Genomic DNA, 20,586 nt, shown 5'->3' with positions numbered 1-20,586 from the left:
TCACCTAACTGGCCATGATGTCATCACCTAACTGGCCATGATGTCATCACCTAACAGGCCATGATGTCATCACCTAACTGGCCATGATGTCATCACCTAACTCGCCATGATGTCATCACCTAACTGGCCATGATGTCATCACCTAACTGGCCATGATGTCATCACCTAACTGGCCATGATGTCATCACCTAACAGGCCATGATGTCATCACCTAACAGGCCATGATGTCATCACCTAACTGGCCATGATGTCATCACCTAATTGGCCATGATGTCATCACCTAATTGGCCATGATGTCATCACCTAATTGGCCATGATGTCATCACCTAATTGGCCATGATGTCATCACCTAACTGGCCATGATGTCATCACCTAATTGGCCATGATGTCATCACCTAATTGGCCATGATGTCATCACCTAATTGGCCATGATGTCATCACCTAATTGGCCATGATGTCATCACCTAATTGGCCATGATGTCATCACCTAACTGGCCATGATGTCATCACCTAATTGGCCATGATGTCATCACCTAATTGGCCATGATGTCATCACCTAACTGGCCATGATGTCATCACCTAACTGGCCATGATGTCATCACCTAACTGGCCATGATGTCATCACCTAACTGGCCATGATGTCATCACCTAATTGGCCATGATGTCATCACCTAATTGGCCATGATGTCATCACCTAATTGGCCATGATGTCATCACCTAATTGGCCATGATGTCATCACCTAACTGGCCATGATGTCATCACCTAACTGGCCATGATGTCATCACCTAACTGGCCATGATGTCATCACCTAATAGGCCATGATGTCATCACCTAACTGGCCATGATGTCATCACCTAATAGGCCATGATGTCATCACCTAATAGGCCATGATGTCATCACCTAACTGGCCATGATGTCATCACCTAACTGGCCATGATGTCATCACCTAATAGGCCATGATGTCATCACCTAACTGGCCATGATGTCATCACCTAACTGGCCATGATGTCATCACCTAATAGGCCATGATGTCATCACCTAATAGGCTGTACCATGAATTGATGAAGGTGGACCCCGACTTAAACATTTAGTGGTCAATTGTAGGGAATATGTACTGTACTGTGCAATCTACTAATACAAGTATCAATCAATCAATCAATCAGGCCATGATGTCATCACCTAACTTTCCATTTGAAATGTTTTAATGCCATCCATCCATTTTCTACCGCTCAAGGGTTGGCTTGCAGGCTTGAGGAGGTGTGCTGCACACTTCCACGCCTCACCTTTCACTGCAATGGTAATGCAAGGATTGATTGATTGATTGATTGAGACTTGTATTAGTAGATTGCACAGTACAGTACATACATGTACAGTACAGTACAGTACAGTACATACATGTACAGTACATACATGTACACTACAGTACATACATGTACAGTACAGTACAGTACAGTACATACATGTACAGTACAGTACATACATGTACAGTACAGTACAGTACATACATGTACAGTACAGTACATACATGTACAGTACAGTGCAGTACAGTACATACATGTACAGTACAGTACATACATGTACAGTACAGTACAGTACATACATGTACAGTACAGTACATACATGTACAGTACATACATGTACAGTACAGTACATATTCCCTACATTTGAGCACTAAATGGTAACACCCCAATAAGTTTTTCAAGTTCCCACGTAAATCAGTTCATGGACTTGAGCTAACAAACACCATGTTGAGAGGTAAGGATGCTCCTAGGTGTACTAGAACATCCTAGGCCAAAGATCAATGATGGAGGGACGGTGTGGCGCAGTGGTAGAGCGGCTGTGCGCAACCCGAGGGTCCCTGGTTCAATTCCCACCTAGTACCAACCTCGTCACGTCCGTTGTGTCCTGAGCAAGACACTTCACCCTTGCTCCTGATGGGTGCTGGTTAGCGCCTTGCATGGCAGCTCCCTCCATCAGTGTGTGAATGTGGAAGTAGTGTCAAAGCGCTTTGAGTACCTTGAAGGTAGAAAAGTGCTATACAAGTACAACCCATTTATCATTTATTTTGTAATGGTGTCAGCTGATGTGAGGTGTATGTTTTGAAGAGAAGGGCTGGACTGCCAACTGATCACCATCTGGTGGTAAGTTGATCACCATCTGGTGGTAAGTTGATCACCATCTGGTGGTAAGTTGATCACCATCTGGTGGTAAGTTGATCACCATCTGGTGGTAAGTTGGGAAACCTCTGGACAGAGCTGGCAAACCCAAGCGTGAAGTGCGGGTGAACTGCTCCCGTTGAATTTATTTTTATGTCCAGTCTTTATTTTGGTCACTTACGTACATGTGGTGCCTGACTGTTGTGAAGTTTTAAGGCCATCTACACTTTTTACTCACCCGTTTGGTAAGTCTATCTGTTTGCTACTAGTAGCTACTAGCCGTACCCATGTATTTTCAATGGGTGGTTAGCATCGGGTTTTAATCCCGTTTCCTCCTATGTTTCTGCTCCCATGGAATTTCTTTTTATGTCCAGTCTTTATTTTGGGCACGTACATGTGGTGCCTGACTGTTGTGAAGTTTTAAGGCCATCTGCACTTTTTATGCTCTGGTAAAGACAATGAATGGCCCGCTTTTGATTTTATTAGCCTTCAAAGAAGCGCTGCAAAACATTTCTAAGTGCGCTCACACAGAGCTGGACGTTTTTTTTCTTCTTTTTTCCTGCCGCTCCCAGTATGTCATCTTATAAACGCACCAGTGACACAATATTTGAATAATATTAACATTCATATTACTGTACATTAATATTCATATTAGTAATAATAGTATTAATATTTACATTCATATTATGAAGATACGTGACATTTCTGATTGAAGGGCTGTGATTGGCTCTTTGTTCATACTTAAATTGTCTGTCCCGTCCATCTCTGGTTTATTTATTATTATTCTATCAACTCTAACTGGAGGACCCAAGTGCCTCTGCAGTGATGAAGAGAGAAGTGACTCTCAGAGTCCTCATGGAGCTCATGGGAGAGACTAGACAGGAGCTCATCTCTGACTACTGACTATGTATTGTTTGAAAGTCAGAGTCCTCATGGAGTTCATCTCTGACTACAGACTATGTATTGTTTGAAAGTCAGAGTCCTCATGGAGTTCATCTCTGACTACTGACTATGTATTGTTTGAAAGTCAGAGTCCTCATGGAGTTCATCTCTGACTACTGACTATGTATTGTTTGAAAGTCAGAGTCCTCATGGAGTTCATCTCTGACTACTGACTATGTATTGTTGGAAAGTCAGAGTCCTCATGGAGTTCATCTCTGACTACAGACTATGTATTGTTTGAAAGTCAGAGTCCTCATGGAGTTCATCTCTGACTACTGACTATGTATTGTTTGAAAGTCAGAGTCCTCATGGAGTTCATCTCTGACTACTGACTATGTATTGTTTGAAAGTCAGAGTCCTCATGGAGTTCATCTCTGACTACAGACTATGTATTGTTTGAAAGTCAGAGTCCTCATGGAGTTCATCTCTGACTACTGACTATGTATTGTTTGAAAGTCAGAGTCCTCATGGAGTTCATCTCTGACTACAGACTATGTATTGTTTGAAAGTCAGAGTCCTCATGGAGTTCATCTCTGACTACAGACTATGTATTGTTGGAAAGTCAGAGTCCTCATGGAGTTCATCTCTGACTACAGACTATGTATTGTTTGAAAGTCAGAGTCCTCATGGAGTTCATCTCTGACTACTGACTATGTATTGTTGGAAAGTCAGAGTCCTCATGGAGTTCATCTCTGACTACTGACTATGTATTGTTGGAAAGTCAGAGTCCTCATGGAGTTCATCTCTGACTACTGACTATGTATTGTTTGAAAGTCAGAGTCCTCATGGAGTTCATCTCTGACTACAGACTATGTATTGTTTGAAAGTCAGAGTCCTCATGGAGTTCATCTCTGACTACTGACTATGTATTGTTTGAAAGTCAGAGTCCTCATGGAGTTCATCTCTGACTACTGACTATGTATTGTTTGAAAGTCAGAGTCCTCATGGAGTTCATCTCTGACTACTGACTATGTATTGTTTGAAAGTCAGAGTCCTCATGGAGTTCATCTCTGACTACTGACTATGTATTGTTTGAAAGTCAGAGTCCTCATGGAGTTCATCTCTGACTACAGACTATGTATTGTTTGAAAGTCAGAGTCCTCATGGAGTTCATCTCTGACTACAGACTATGTATTGTTTGAAAGTCAGAGTCCTCATGGAGTTCATCTCTGACTACAGACTATGTATTGTTTGAAAGTCAGAGTCCTCATGGAGTTCATCTCTGACTACTGACTATGTATTGTTGGAAAGTCAGAGTCCTCATGGAGTTCATCTCTGACTACTGACTATGTATTGTTGGAAAGTCAGAGTCCTCATGGAGTTCATCTCTGACTACTGACTATGTATTGTTTGAAAGTCAGAGTCCTCATGGAGTTCATCTCTGACTACAGACTATGTATTGTTTGAAAGTCAGAGTCCTCATGGAGTTCATCTCTGACTACTGACTATGTATTGTTTGAAAGTCAGAGTCCTCATGGAGTTCATCTCTGACTACTGACTATGTATTGTTTGAAAGTCAGAGTCCTCATGGAGTTCATCTCTGACTACAGACTATGTATTGTTTGAAAGTCAGAGTCCTCATGGAGTTCATCTCTGACTACAGACTATGTATTGTTTGAAAGTCAGAGTCCTCATGGAGTTCATCTCTGACTACAGACTATGTATTGTTTGAAAGTCAGAGTCCTCATGGAGTTCATCTCTGACTACTGACTATGTATTGTTTGAAAGTCAGAGTCCTCATGGAGTTCATCTCTGACTACAGACTATGTATTGTTTGAAAGTCAGAGTCCTCATGGAGTTCATCTCTGACTACAGACTATGTATTGTTTGAAAGTCAGAGTCCTCATGGAGTTCATCTCTGACTACAGACTATGTATTGTTTGAAAGTCAGAGTCCTCATGGAGTTCATCTCTGACTACTGACTATGTATTGTTTGAAAGTCAGAGTCCTCATGGAGTTCATCTCTGACTACAGACTATGTATTGTTTGAAAGTCAGAGTCCTCATGGAGTTCATCTCTGACTACTGACTATGTATTGTTTGAAAGTCAGAGTCCTCATGGAGTTCATCTCTGACTACTGACTATGTATTGTTTGAAAGTCAGAGTCCTCATGGAGTTCATCTCTGACTACTGACTATGTATTGTTTGAAAGTCAGAGTCCTCATGGAGTTCATCTCTGACTACTGACTATGTATTGTTTGAAAGTCAGAGTCCTCATGGAGTTCATCTCTGACTACAGACTATGTATTGTTTGAAAGTCAGAGTCCTCATGGAGTTCATCTCTGACTACTGACTATGTATTGTTTGAAAGTCAGAGTCCTCATGGAGTTCATCTCTGACTACTGACTATGTATTGTTTGAAAGTCAGAGTCCTCATGGAGTTCATCTCTGACTACTGACTATGTATTGTTTGAAAGTCAGAGTCCTCATGGAGTTCATCTCTGACTACAGACTATGTATTGTTTGAAAGTCAGAGTCCTCATGGAGTTCATCTCTGACTACAGACTATGTATTGTTTGAAAGTCAGAGTCCTCATGGAGTTCATCTCTGACTACAGACTATGTATTGTTTGAAAGTCAGAGTCCTCATGGAGTTCATCTCTGACTACTGACTATGTATTGTTTGAAAGTCAGAGTCCTCATGGAGTTCATCTCTGACTACAGACTATGTATTGTTTGAAAGTCAGAGTCCTCATGGAGTTCATCTCTGACTACAGACTATGTATTGTTTGAAAGTCAGAGTCCTCATGGAGTTCATCTCTGACTACAGACTATGTATTGTTTGAAAGTCAGAGTCCTCATGGAGTTCATCTCTGACTACTGACTATGTATTGTTTGAAAGTCAGAGTCCTCATGGAGTTCATCTCTGACTACAGACTATGTATTGTTTGAAAGTCAGAGTCCTCATGGAGTTCATCTCTGACTACTGACTATGTATTGTTTGAAAGTCAGAGTCCTCATGGAGTTCATCTCTGACTACTGACTATGTATTGTTTGAAAGTCAGAGTCCTCATGGAGTTCATCTCTGACTACAGACTATGTATTGTTTGAAAGTCAGAGTCCTCATGGAGTTCATCTCTGACTACAGACTATGTATTGTTTGAAAGTCAGAGTCCTCATGGAGTTCATCTCTGACTACAGACTATGTATTGTTTGAAAGTCAGAGTCCTCATGGAGTTCATCTCTGACTACTGACTATGTATTGTTTGAAAGTCAGAGTCCTCATGGAGTTCATCTCTGACTACTGACTATGTATTGTTTGAAAGTCAGAGTCCTCATGGAGTTCATCTCTGACTACAGACTATGTATTGTTTGAAAGTCAGAGTCCTCATGGAGTTCATCTCTGACTACAGACTATGTATTGTTTGAAAGTCAGAGTCCTCATGGAGTTCATCTCTGACTACAGACTATGTATTGTTTGAAAGTCAGAGTCCTCATGGAGTTCATCTCTGACTACTGACTATGTATTGTTTGAAAGCAGCTTTGGATCAGTCTGCTGTACAAGTCTGATGTATAAAACAACTTTTCTCTGTGTAATAATCCATCCATCCATCTTCTAACGCTTGGGTCGCGGGGGCAGCAGCCTAAGCGGTCCCGTCCATCGCTGCTTGCAGCTTTAATTATCATTATTATTATTATTATTAAAATCCACACAGTGAATCCTATTGTTGATGCAGATGATTATCTGCTTACCGGTCACAATTATTATTATTATCAATCATTTATTATATCTATAATAAATACCTACTCAGTGGCCTAGTGGTTAGGTTGTGAGTTCAAACCCCGGCAGAGTCACACCAAAGACTATAAAAATGGGAGCCATTACCTCCCTGCTTGGCACTCAGCATCAAGGCTTGGAATTGGGGGTTAAATCACCATAAATGATTCCCGGGCGCGGCACCGCTGCTGCTCACTGCTCCCCTCACCTCCCAGGGGGTGATCAAGGGTGATGGCTCAAATGCAGAGGACTCATTTCACCACACCTAGTGTGTGTGTGTGTGTGTGTGTGTGTGTGTGTGTGTGTGTGTGTGTGTGTGACAATCAGTGCTACTTGAACTTTAACTTTAACTTAAGCTACTATAATTTGGATTATTATTATTATTTGTATTAGTAGTAGTAGTATTTTTATTATTATCAACATTATTATTATTGTTATTATTATTACTATTATTATCATCAATATTATTTGTACTATTATTATCATCCTTATCATCCTTATTATTATCATTATTGTTATCATTATTATTTTTTACTATTATTATCAATATTAATGTTATTAATATTAAAATACATGCAGTGAATCATATTGTTGATGCAGATGAATTGGTCACAATTATTATTATCAAGAATATTTTACCGTTATTATTAATAGTATTGTTATTATTATTATTATCAATATTTTTATCATTATTATTAGTATTATTAAAATCCACACAGTGAATCATATTGTTGATATATCTTCTTACCGGTCACAATTATTATTATCATCAATAATTAATTTACTATCATAATTTGTGTTATTATTATTATAGTATTTATTATTTCGATCATCAATATTATTATTATCAATAATATTTATGCTATTATTATCAATATTATTATCACCAATATTGTTTTACTATCATGATCAATATTGTTTTTATTATCAATATTATTTTTACTATTATTATCAATATTTCAATAATAATAATTATTATTATAGTATTTATTATTACAATCATCAATATTATTATTATTATTATCAATAATATTTCTGCTATTATTATCAATATTATTATCATCAATATTGTTTTACAATCATTATCAATATTATTTTTACTATTATGATCAATATAACAATAATAATCATTATTATTATAATTATTATTATCATCAATATCATTTTACTATTATTGTCGCTATAATTACTGTTAAGATTATGATCAATATTATTTTTACTATTATTGTCAATATTATCATTGTTATTATTGTTCAAATCCAGGCGGTGAATGATATTGTTGATGCACATGATATCTGCTTACAGGTCACAATTATTATTATTATTATTATTGATAGTATTACTCATATTATGAATATTATTCTTATACATGCATCAAGTTGAAGTCAAGTCTGTTATAAAAAGTATTCGAATGATTGAAAATAAACAAGGAGTGAAGGGGGGATGAAGTTATTATTTATTGTTCAGAAAACAAACACGGGGTTCATGTCCCTCCTCCTGCTGGAGGAGTGGGAGGAGTCAAAGGCGTGGCCACAGTGCATTGATCATGTCCCTCCTCCTGCTGGAGGAGTGGGAGGAGTCAAAGGCGTGGCCACAGTGCAATGTTCATGTCCCTCCTCCTGCTGGAGGAGTGGGAGGAGTCAAAGGCGTGGCCACAGTGCAATGTTCATGTCCCTCCTCCTGCTGGAGGAGTGGGAGGAGTCAAAGGCGTGGCCACAGTGCATTGTTCATGTCCCTCCTCCTGCTGGAGGAGTGGGAGGAGTCAAAGGCGTGGCCACAGTGCATTGTTCATGTCCCTCCTCCTGCTGGAGGAGTGGGAGGAGTCAAAGGCGTGGCCACAGTGCAATGTTCATGTCCCTCCTCCTGCTGGAGGAGTGGGAGGAGTCAAAGGCGTGGCCACAGTGCATTGTTCATGTCCCTCCTCCTGCTGGAGGAGTGGGAGGAGTCAAAGGCGTGGCCACAGTGCATTGTTCATGTCCCTCCTCCTGCTGAAGGAGTGGGAGGAGTCAAAGGCGTGGCCAAAGTGGGGGAGAATAGTTGGCGAGTTCAATCATCCAAAAATGTTTTTTTCACCGAGCGCAACTTTGGGAATCTAACAAGACGCCAAGAAAGAAGGAAACCTTTTCTGACTTGTTGAGTTGAGTGTATTTCGCGAGAAGGACTAAAGAAGCGGCGGAAGTGGCCTCGCTCGAAGAAGAAAAGACGAGCAGTTTGAAGACTTTGGGTAAGTTTCACTCCTCCTTTTGCAACAAAATGTCCTCTGGAAACATGCTGCCTCTTTTCTCTGCTCGGGACTGACTTTGGAGGAGCAACAAGTGCTCTTGGCCGTCTTTGTCGGCCACCACTTTGTCACGCTGCGGCTTGTCCCGGCACAAAGTCCACTTCTTAAAGGCATCTTTGCACATAACTTTGCAATATAACTATGAAACTAACTGCATCTTTTATGCTACTAACGACATCTATTCTGCAACTAACTATGCAACTAACTATGCAACTTACTACATCTTTTATGCAACTAACTATGCAACTAACTGCATCTTTTATGCAACTAACTATGCAACTAACTACATCTTTTATGCAACTATTTACATCTATTCTGCAACTAACTATGCAACTAACTGCATCTTTTATGCTACTAACTATGCAACTAACTGCATCTTTTATGCAACTAACTGCATCTTTTATGCTACTAACTATGCAACTAACTGCATCTTTTATGCTACTAACTATGCAACTAACTGCATCTTTTATGCAACTAACTGCATCTTTTATGCTACTAACTATGCAACTAACTGCATCTTTTATGCTACTAACTATGCAACTAACTGCATCTTTTATGCAACTAACTATGCAACTAACTACATCTTTTCTGCAACTAACTATGCAACTAACTACATCTTTTATGCAACTATTTACATCTATTCTGCAACTAACTATGCAACTAACTACATCTTTTATGCAACTAACTACATTTCTTCTGCAACTAACTACATCTCTTCTACAATTAACTGTGCAACTAACGACATCTATTCTGCAACTAACTACATCTATTCCGCAACTAACTATGCAACTAACTACATCTACTCTGCATCTAACTATCTAACTTACTACATCAATTCTGCTACTGACTACATCAATTCTGCAACTAACTATTTAACTAACTACATCTATTCCGGAACTAACTATGCTACTTACTACATCAATTCTGCTACTGACTACATCAATTCTGCAACTAACTATTTAACTAACTACATCTATTCCGGAACTAACTATGCTACTTACTACATCAATTCTGCTACTGACTACATCAATTCTGCAACTAACTATTTAACTAACTACATCTATTCCGGAACTAACTATGCTACTTACTACATCAATTCTGCTACTGACTACATCAATTCTGCAACTAACTATTTAACTAACTACATCTATTCTGCAACTAACTACATCTATTCTGCAACTAACTATGCAACTAACTACATCTACTCTGCAACTAACTATCTAACTTACTACATCAATTCTGCTACTGACTACATCAATTCTGCAACTAACTATTTAACTAACTACATCTATTCCGGAACTAACTATGCTACTTATATCATCAATTCTGCTACTGACTACATCAATTCTGCAACTAACTATTTAACTAACTACATCTATTCTGCAACTAACTACATCTATTCTGCAACTAACTATGCAACTAACAACATCTATTCCGCAACTAACTATGCAACTAACTACATCTACTCTGCAACTAACTATCTAACTTACTACATCAATTCTGCTACTGACTACATCAATTCTGCAACTAACTATTTAACTAACTACATCTATTCTGCAACTAACTACATCTATTCTGCAACTAACTATGCAACTAACAACATCTATTCCGCAACTAACTATGCAACTAACAACATCTATTCCGCAACTAACTATGCAACTAACTACATCTACTCTGCAACTAACTATCTAACTTACTACATCAATTCTGCTACTGACTACATCAATTCTGCAACTAACTATTTAACTAACTACATCTATTCTGCAACTAACTATCTAACTTACTACATCAATTCTGCTACTGACTACATCAATTCTGCAACTGACTATTTAACTAACTACATCTATTCTGCAACTAACTATGCAACTTACTACATCAATTCTGCTACTGACTACATCTAGTTTGTAAATAACTACATCTATTATGCACTTAAACACCTTTATTTTTCACTAAACAGCAATTATTCTGCACGAAACGCCACTTTGAGTCGGACAAGTCCAGGTCTGGTTAGCGAGCGAGGTTCTTACTTTGAATTGACACATACATGCTCTTACTTTGAATTGACACATACATGCTCTTACTTTGAATTGACACATACATGCTCTTACTTTGAATTGACACATACATGCTCTTACTTTGAATTGACACATACATGTTCTTACTTTGAATTGACACATACATGCTCTTACTTTGAATTGACACATACATGCTCTTACTTTGAATTGACACATACATGCTCTTACTTTGAATTGACACATACATGCTCTTACTTTGAATTGACACATACATGTTCTTACTTTGAATTGACACATACATGCTCTTACTTTGAATTGACACATACATGCTCTTACTTTGAATTGACACATACATGCTCTTACTTTGAATTGACACATACATGCTCTTACTTTGAATTGACACATACATGCTCTTACTTTGAATTGACACATACATGCTCTTACTTTGAATTGACACATACATGCTCTTACTTTGAATTGACACATACATGCTCTTACTTTGAATTGACACGTACATGCTCTTACTTTGAATTGACACATACATGCTCTTACTTTGAATTGACACATACATGCTCTTACTTTGAATTGACACATACATGCTCTTACTTTGAATTGACACATACATGCTCTTACTTTGAATTGACACGTACATGCTCTTACTTTGAATTGACACATACATGCTCTTACTTTGAATTGACACATACATGCTCTTACTTTGAATTGACACGTACATGCTCTTACTTTGAATTGACACATACATGCTCTTACTTTGAATTGACACATACATGCTCTTACTTTGAATTGACACATACATGCTCTTACTTTGAATTGACACATACATGCTCTTACTTTGAATTGACACATACATGCTCTTACTTTGAATTGACACATACATGCTCTTACTTTGAATTGACACATACATGCTCTTACTTTGAATTGACACATACATGCTCTTACTTTGAATTGACACATACATGCTCTTACTTTGAATTGACACATACATGCTCTTACTTTGAATTGACACATACATGCTCTTACTTTGAATTGACACGTACATGCTCTTACTTTGAATTGACACATACATGCTCTTACTTTGAATTGACACATACATGCTCTTACTTTGAATTGACACATACATGCTCTTACTTTGAATTGACACATACATGCTCTTACTTTGAATTGACACGTACATGCTCTTACTTTGAATTGACACATACATGCTCTTACTTTGAATTGACACATACATGCTCTTACTTTGAATTGACACGTACATGCTCTTACTTTGAATTGACACATACATGCTCTTACTTTGAATTGACACATACATGCTCTTACTTTGAATTGACACATACATGCTCTTACTTTGAATTGACACATACATGCTCTTACTTTGAATTGACACATACATGCTCTTACTTTGAATTGACACATACATGCTCTTACTTTGAATTGACGCATACATGCTCTTACTTTGAATTGACACATACATGCTCTTACTTTGAATTGACGCATACATGCTCTTACTTTGAATTGACACATACATGCTCTTACTTTGAATTGACACATACATGCTCTTACTTTGAATTGACACATACATGCTCTTACTTTGAATTGACACATACATGCTCTTACTTTGAATTGACGCGTACATGCTCTTACTTTGAATTGACGCATACATGCTCTTACTTTGGAAGCTCCAAGAATGTTTTGGGGGAAAAGTGACACGTGGCTTGTGTTTTTGCATCCTTCATCTTGTGTTTTTGGAGCGACAAGCGTGTGTTGCAGTCGGGTCGCAGCCAGCATTGGGGCAACTTCTGACTAACCTCCACTTTGTCACTCGGCCTTTTCTCCCAGTCGACAGCGAACGCACCACTTGCCTGCACATTGCTGGCACCTTCAGGGACCCTCGGTGTCCGGAGTGACTAGTTGTTGATGAACTCTGCAGATGGAAGGTTCTAGTTCTTCTTCCTCCTTTCACTCTCCAATGAATGCGTGTGTTCCATCTGGCTGTGGACTTGGTGTTTTTAGTCATTCAGACTTTTAGAAATAAACATGGATAGCTTGCAGCTCTACAAGTACCAGTATTAGGTCTACTACAGTACTCTAGTAGACCTAAGTATGCATTAAGTACCACCATAATGACAACATTAAATACAGTAGTGTAGTAGACCTAAGTATTCATTAAGTACCACCATCATGACAACATTAACTACAGTACTGTAGTAGACCTAAGTATTCATTAAGTACCACCATAATGACAACATTAAATACAGTACTGTAGTAGACCTAAGTATTCATTAAGTACCACCATCATGACAACATTAAATACAGTAGTGTAGTAGACCTAAGTATTCATTAAGTACCACCATCATGACAACATTAAATATAGTAGTGTAGTAGACCTAAGTATTCATTAAGTACCACCATCATGACAACATTAAATATAGTAGTGTAGTAGACCTAAGTATTCATTAAGTACCACCATCATGACAACATTAAATACAGTAGTGTAGTAGACCTAAGTATTCATTAAGTACCACCATCATGACATCATTAAATACAGTAGTGTAGTAGACCTAAGTATTCATTAAGTACCACCATCATGACATCATTAAATACAGTAGTGTAGTAGACCTAAGTATTCATTAAGTACCACCATCATGACAACATTAAATACAGTAGTGTAGTAGACCTAAGTATGCATTAAGTACCACCATAATGACAACATTAAATACAGTAGTGTAGTAGACCTAAGTATTCATTAAGTACCACCATCATGACAACATTAAATATAGTAGGGTAGTAGACCTAAGTATGCATTAAGTACCACCATCATGACAACATTAAATACAGTAGTGTAGTAGACCTAAGTATTCATTAAGTACCACCATCATGACAACATTAAATACAGTAGTGTAGTAGACCTAAGTATGCATTAAGTACCACCCATCATGACATCATTAAATACAGTAGTGTAGTAGACCTAAGTATTCATTAAGTACCACCATCATGACAACATTAAATACAGTAGTGTAGTAGACCTAAGTATTCATTAAGTACCACCATCATGACAACATTAAATATAGTAGTGTAGTAGACCTAAGTATTCATTAAGTACCACCATCATGACAACATTAAATATAGTAGTGTAGTAGACCTAAGTATTCATTAAGTACCACCATAATGACAACATTAAATATAGTAGTGTAGTAGACCTAAGTATTCATTAAGTACCACCATCATGACAACATTAAATATAGTAGTGTAGTAGACCTAAGTATTCATTAAGTACCACCATCATGACAACATTAAATACAGTAGTGTAGTAGACCTAAGTATTCATTAAGTACCACCATAATGACAACATTAAATACAGTAGTGTAGTAGACCTAAGTATTCATTAAGTACCACCATCATCACAACATTAAATATAGTAGTGTAGTAGACCTAAGTATTCATTAAGTACCACCCTAATGACAACATTAAATACAGTAGTGTAGTAGACCTAAGTATTCATTAAGTACCACCATAATGACAACATTAAATACAGTAGTGGAGTAGACCTAAGTATTCATTAAGTACCACCAGTGTGACAACATTTAATACAGTAGTGTAGTAGACCTAAGTATTCATTAAGTACCATCATGATGACAACTTAAATGCAGTAGTGTAGTAGACCTAAGTATTCATTAAATAAATATCCACATATGGGACGGCGTGGCGCAGTGGGAGAGTGGCCGTGCGCTACCCGAGGGTCCCTGGTTCAATCCCCACCTAGTACCAACCTCGTCACGTCCGTTGTGTCCTGAGCAAGACACTTCACCCTTGCTCCTGATGGGTGCTGGTTGGCGCCTTGCATGGCAGCTCCCTCCATCAGTGTGTAAATGTGGAAGTAGTGTCAAAGCGCTTTGAGTACCTTGAAGGTAGAAAAGTGCTATACAAGTACAACCCATTTATTTATTTATTTATTTATATATATATCGCAATATGGCCTAAAAATATCCAGATATCAATAAAATGCCATATCACCAGCCCTCATATATATATGTATATATATATATATATATATATATATATATATATATATCCATCCATCCATTTTCTACCGCTAATTCCCTTTCGTGGTGGCGGGGGGCGCTGGCGCCTATCTCAGCTACAATCGGGCGGAAGGCAGGGTACACCCTGGACAAGTCGCCACCTCATCGCAGGGCCAACACAGATAGACAGACAACATTCACACTCACATTCACTAATATATATATATATATACATATATATATATATACACACACACACAGCAATAATTTAGGGATTTCACCATCTACAGTCATAATATCATCAAAAGGTTCAGCGAATGTGGAGAAATTAATTCACGTAAGACATGATTTCACGCACTTGCATCCCATAGGCGGTAAGCAAAAAGCCACATCAGTGTGTAAAGGATATCACCACATAGATTATTTATACACATGATGTTGTGTATTTGTCATATATATGATGTCAGATTGTTTATACAAGTATTATGATTGTTGTGTATTGTTCATATGTATGATGTCATAGATCAGGGGTCAGCAACCTAAACCACTCAAAGAGACATTTTGACCCATCCATTTCCATCCATTTTCTACCGCTTATTCCCTTTCGGGGTCGTGGGGGGCGCTGGCGCCTATCTCAGCTACAATCGGGCGGAAGGCAGGGTACACCCTGGACAAGTCGCCACCTCATCGCAGGGCCAACACAGATAGACAGACAACATTCACACACTAGGGAGCATTTAGTGTTGCCAATCAACCTATCCCCAGGTGCATGTCTTTGGAAGTGGGAGGGGCCTATCCCCAGGTGCATGTCTTTGGAAGTGGGAGGGGCCTATCCCCCGGTGCATGTTTTTGGAAGTGGGAGGGGCCTATCCCCAGGTTGATGTCTTTGGAAGTGGGAGGGGCCTATCCCCAGGTGCATGTCTTTGGAAGTGGGAGGGGCCTATCCCCAGGTGCATGTCTTTGGAAGTGGGAGGGGCCTATCCCCAGGTGCATGTCTTTGGAGGTGGGAGGGGCCTATGCCCAGGTGCATGTCTTTGGAAGTGGGAGGGGCCTATCCCCAGGTGCATGTCTTTGGAGGTGGGAGGGGCCTATGCCCAGGTGCATGTCTTTGGAGGTGGGAGGGGCCTATCCCCAGGTGGATGTCTTTGGAAGTGGGAGGGGCCTACCCCAGGTGGATGTCTTTGGAAGTGGGAGGGGCCTATCCCCAGGTGGATGTCTTTGGAAGTGGGAGGGGCCTATGCCCAGGTGCATGTCTTTGGAGGTGGGAGGGGCCTATCCCCAGGTGCATGTCTTTGGAAGTGGGAGGGGCCTATCCCCAGGTGCATGTCTTTGGAAGTGGGAGGAAGCCGGAGTACCCGGAGGGAACCCACGCATTCACGGGGAGAACATGCAAACTCCACACAGAAAGATCCCGAGCCTGGATTTGAACCCAGGACTGCAGGACCTTCGTATTGTGAGGCAGACGCACTAACCCCTCTGCCACCGTGAAGCCCCATTTTGACCCGTTTGACAAAATAAAGAAGACAATGGGAGCCGCAACCATTCTGGCCAATATCTGCTGGTGGTCACCCAGGTGACAATACCTGCTGGTGGTCACCCAGGTGACAATATCTGCTGGTGGTCACCCAGGTGACAATAATACAGGTGTGCTATGAAGCCATTGCCTTTGAGGCCTTGCACAACATGTTGTATGTGACTTCCACAGATACACGTACGAGACTGCAAGGCATACTGGGTGATACAGGTTACACTGAAGGTTGTGATATAAACAACTTTAACACTCTTGCTAATATGCGCCACACTGTGAACCCATACCAAACAAAAATGACAAACACATTTCAGTAGAACATCCTCACAGTAACACAACATAAACGCAACACAAGAAATACCCAGAATCATTTGTATCCATGACTGTTCCTGACTATATTATACACCCCCCCCCCCCCCCCCCCCCCCTTCTCCGTGCGTCTGTTGAGGTGGTCGGGGTTGGGGGCGCGTGGGTGTATAATATAATCAGGAAGAGGCATGGAGGCAAAGTATTCTGGGTATTTGTTTTGTTGCGTTTATGTTGTGTTACTGTGAAGATGTTCTCCCGAAATGTGTTTGTCATTCTTGTTTGGTGTGGGTTCACAGTGTGGTGCATAGTAGTAAGAGTGTTAAAGTTGTTTATATCACAACCTTCAGTGTAACCTGTATCACCCAGTATGCCTTGCAATCTCGTACATGTGACGATAAGAGCAGCGGCATGCATGCGTCCAGTCGGCACGCCGATAACGTTGTGTAAAGGCAGGCGAGATGACTTGTTGTAGAGGACGTTAAGGTTGTTATTGTTGTGGACTATAGTGTTCATAGACTGATACTGTTCCAGATGAAGGTTGTTATTGTTGTGGACTATCTTGTGACCTGACTGATACTGTTCCAGATGAAGGTAGTTATTGTTGTGGACTATAGTGTTCACAGACTGATACTGTTCCAGATGAAGGTAGTTATTGTTGTGGACTATCTTGTGACCTGACTGATACTGTTCCAGATGAAGGTAGTTATTGTTGTGGACTATCTTGTGACCTGACTGATACTGTTCCAGATTAAGGTTTTTATTGTTGTGGACTATCTTGTGACCTGACTGATACTGTTCCAGATGAAGGTTGTTATTGTTGTGGACTATCTTGTGACCTGACTGATACTGTTCCAGATGAAGGTTGTTATTGTTGTGGACTATAGTGTTCACAGACTGATACTGTTCCAGATGAAGGTAGTTATTGTTGTGGACTATCTTGTGACCTGACTGATACTGTTCCAGATGAAGGTAGTTATTGTTGTGGACTATCTTGTGACCTGACTGATACTGTTCCAGATGAAGGTTGTTATTGTTGTGGACTATATTGTGACCTGACTGATACTGTTCCAGATGAAGGTTGTTATTGTTGTGGACTATAGTGTTCACAGACTGATACTGTTCCAGATGAAGGTTGTTATTGTTGTGGACTGCATTGTTCATAGACTGATACTGTTCCAGATGTCGTTTGTTATTGTTGTGGACTATCTTGTGACCTGACTGCTACTGTTCCAGATGTCGTTTGTTATTGTTGTGGACTATATTGTGACCTGACTTATACTGTTCCAGATGAAGGTTGTTATTGTTGTGGACTGTATTGTGACCTGACTGATACTGTTCCAGATGAAGGTTGTTATTGTTGTGGACTATAGTGTTCATAGACTGATACTGTTCCAGATGAAGGTTGTTATTGTTGTGGACTATCTTGTGACCTGACTGATACTGTTCCAGATGAAGGTTGTTATTGTTGTGGACTATAGTGTTCATAGACTGATACTGTTCCAGATGAAGGTTGTTATTGTTGTGGACTATCTTGTGACCTGACTGATACTGTTCCAGATGAAGGTTGTTATTGTTGTGGACTATAGTGTTCACAGACTGATACTGTTCCAGATGAAGGTAGTTATTGTTGTGGACTATCTTGTGACCTGACTGATACTGTTCCAGATGAAGGTAGTTATTGTTGTGGACTATCTTGTGACCTGACTGATACTGTTCCAGATGAAGGTTGTTATTGTTGTGGACTATATTGTGACCTGACTGATACTGTTCCAGATGAAGGTTGTTATTGTTGTGGACTATAGTGTTCATAGACTGATACTGTTCCAGATGAAGGTTGTTATTGTTGTGGACTATCTTGTGACCTGACTGATACTGTTCCAGATGAAGGTTGTTATTGTTGTGGACTATAGTGTTCACAGACTGATACTGTTCCAGATGAAGGTAGTTATTGTTGTGGACTATCTTGTGACCTGACTGATACTGTTCCAGATGAAGGTAGTTATTGTTGTGGACTATCTTGTGACCTGACTGATACTGTTCCAGATGAAGGTTGTTATTGTTGTGGACTATAGTGTTCACAGACTGATACTGTTCCAGATGAAGGTAGTTATTGTTGTGGACTATCTTGTGACCTGACTGATACTGTTCCAGATTAAGGTTTTTATTGTTGTGGACTATCTTGTGACCTGACTGATACTGTTCCAGATGAAGGTTGTTATTGTTGTGGACTATAGTGTTCACAGACTGATACTGTTCCAGATGAAGGTTGTTATTGTTGTGGACTGCATTGTTCATAGACTGATACTGTTCCAGATGTCGTTTGTTATTGTTGTGGACTATCTTGTGACCTGACTGCTACTGTTCCAGATGTCGTTTGTTATTGTTGTGGACTATCTTGTGACCTGACTGCTACTGTTCCAGATGTCGTTTGTTATTGTTGTGGACTATATTGTGACCTGACTGATACTGTTCCAGATGAAGGTTGTTATTGTTGTGGACTATAGTGTTCATAGACTGATACTGTTCCAGATGAAGGTTGTTATTGTTGTGGACTATCTTGTGACCTGACTGATACTGTTCCAGATGAAGGTTGTTATTGTTGTGGACTATAGTGTTCATAGACTGATACTGTTCCAGATGAAGGTTGTTATTGTTGTGGACTATCTTGTGACCTGACTGATACTGTTCCAGATGAAGGTAGTTATTGTTGTGGACTATAGTGTTCACAGACTGATACTGTTCCAGATGAAGGTAGTTATTGTTGTGGACTATCTTGTGACCTGACTGATACTGTTCCAGATGAAGGTAGTTATTGTTGTGGACTATCTTGTGACCTGACTGATACTGTTCCAGATTAAGGTTTTTATTGTTGTGGACTATCTTGTGACCTGACTGATACTGTTCCAGATGAAGGTTGTTATTGTTGTGGACTATCTTGTGACCTGACTGATACTGTTCCAGATGAAGGTTGTTATTGTTGTGGACTATAGTGTTCACAGACTGATACTGTTCCAGATGAAGGTAGTTATTGTTGTGGACTATCTTGTGACCTGACTGATACTGTTCCAGATGAAGGTAGTTATTGTTGTGGACTATCTTGTGACCTGACTGATACTGTTCCAGATGAAGGTTGTTATTGTTGTGGACTATATTGTGACCTGACTGATACTGTTCCAGATGAAGGTTGTTATTGTTGTGGACTATAGTGTTCACAGACTGATACTGTTCCAGATGAAGGTTGTTATTGTTGTGGACTGCATTGTTCATAGACTGATACTGTTCCAGATGTCGTTTGTTATTGTTGTGGACTATCTTGTGACCTGACTGCTACTGTTCCAGATGTCGTTTGTTATTGTTGTGGACTATATTGTGACCTGACTTATACTGTTCCAGATGAAGGTTGTTATTGTTGTGGACTGTATTGTGACCTGACTGATACTGTTCCAGATGAAGGTTGTTATTGTTGTGGACTATAGTGTTCATAGACTGATACTGTTCCAGATGAAGGTTGTTATTGTTGTGGACTATCTTGTGACCTGACTGATACTGTTCCAGATGAAGGTTGTTATTGTTGTGGACTATAGTGTTCATAGACTGATA

General features: G+C 39.5%; 1 protein-coding gene across 1 annotated transcript in view; it reads left to right on the top strand.

Moving 5' to 3' along the window:
• Positions 1–8,822: 8,822 nt before the first annotated feature.
• boc (BOC cell adhesion associated, oncogene regulated) overlaps positions 8,823–20,586 on the top strand; it is an 82,952-nt gene continuing 71,188 nt past the window's right edge. The window contains 1 exon segment of the mRNA XM_061921161.1: positions 8,823–9,040. The gene's annotated coding sequence lies outside the window, so the exon portion shown is untranslated.

The sequence above is a fragment of the Nerophis ophidion genome, linkage group LG15 (genome assembly GCF_033978795.1).
Source record: "Nerophis ophidion isolate RoL-2023_Sa linkage group LG15, RoL_Noph_v1.0, whole genome shotgun sequence".
Classification (NCBI taxonomy): Eukaryota; Metazoa; Chordata; class Actinopteri; order Syngnathiformes; family Syngnathidae; genus Nerophis; species Nerophis ophidion.
The sequence above is the reverse complement of the archived record's forward strand: the minus strand, read 5'-3'. Positions and strand labels throughout refer to the sequence as shown.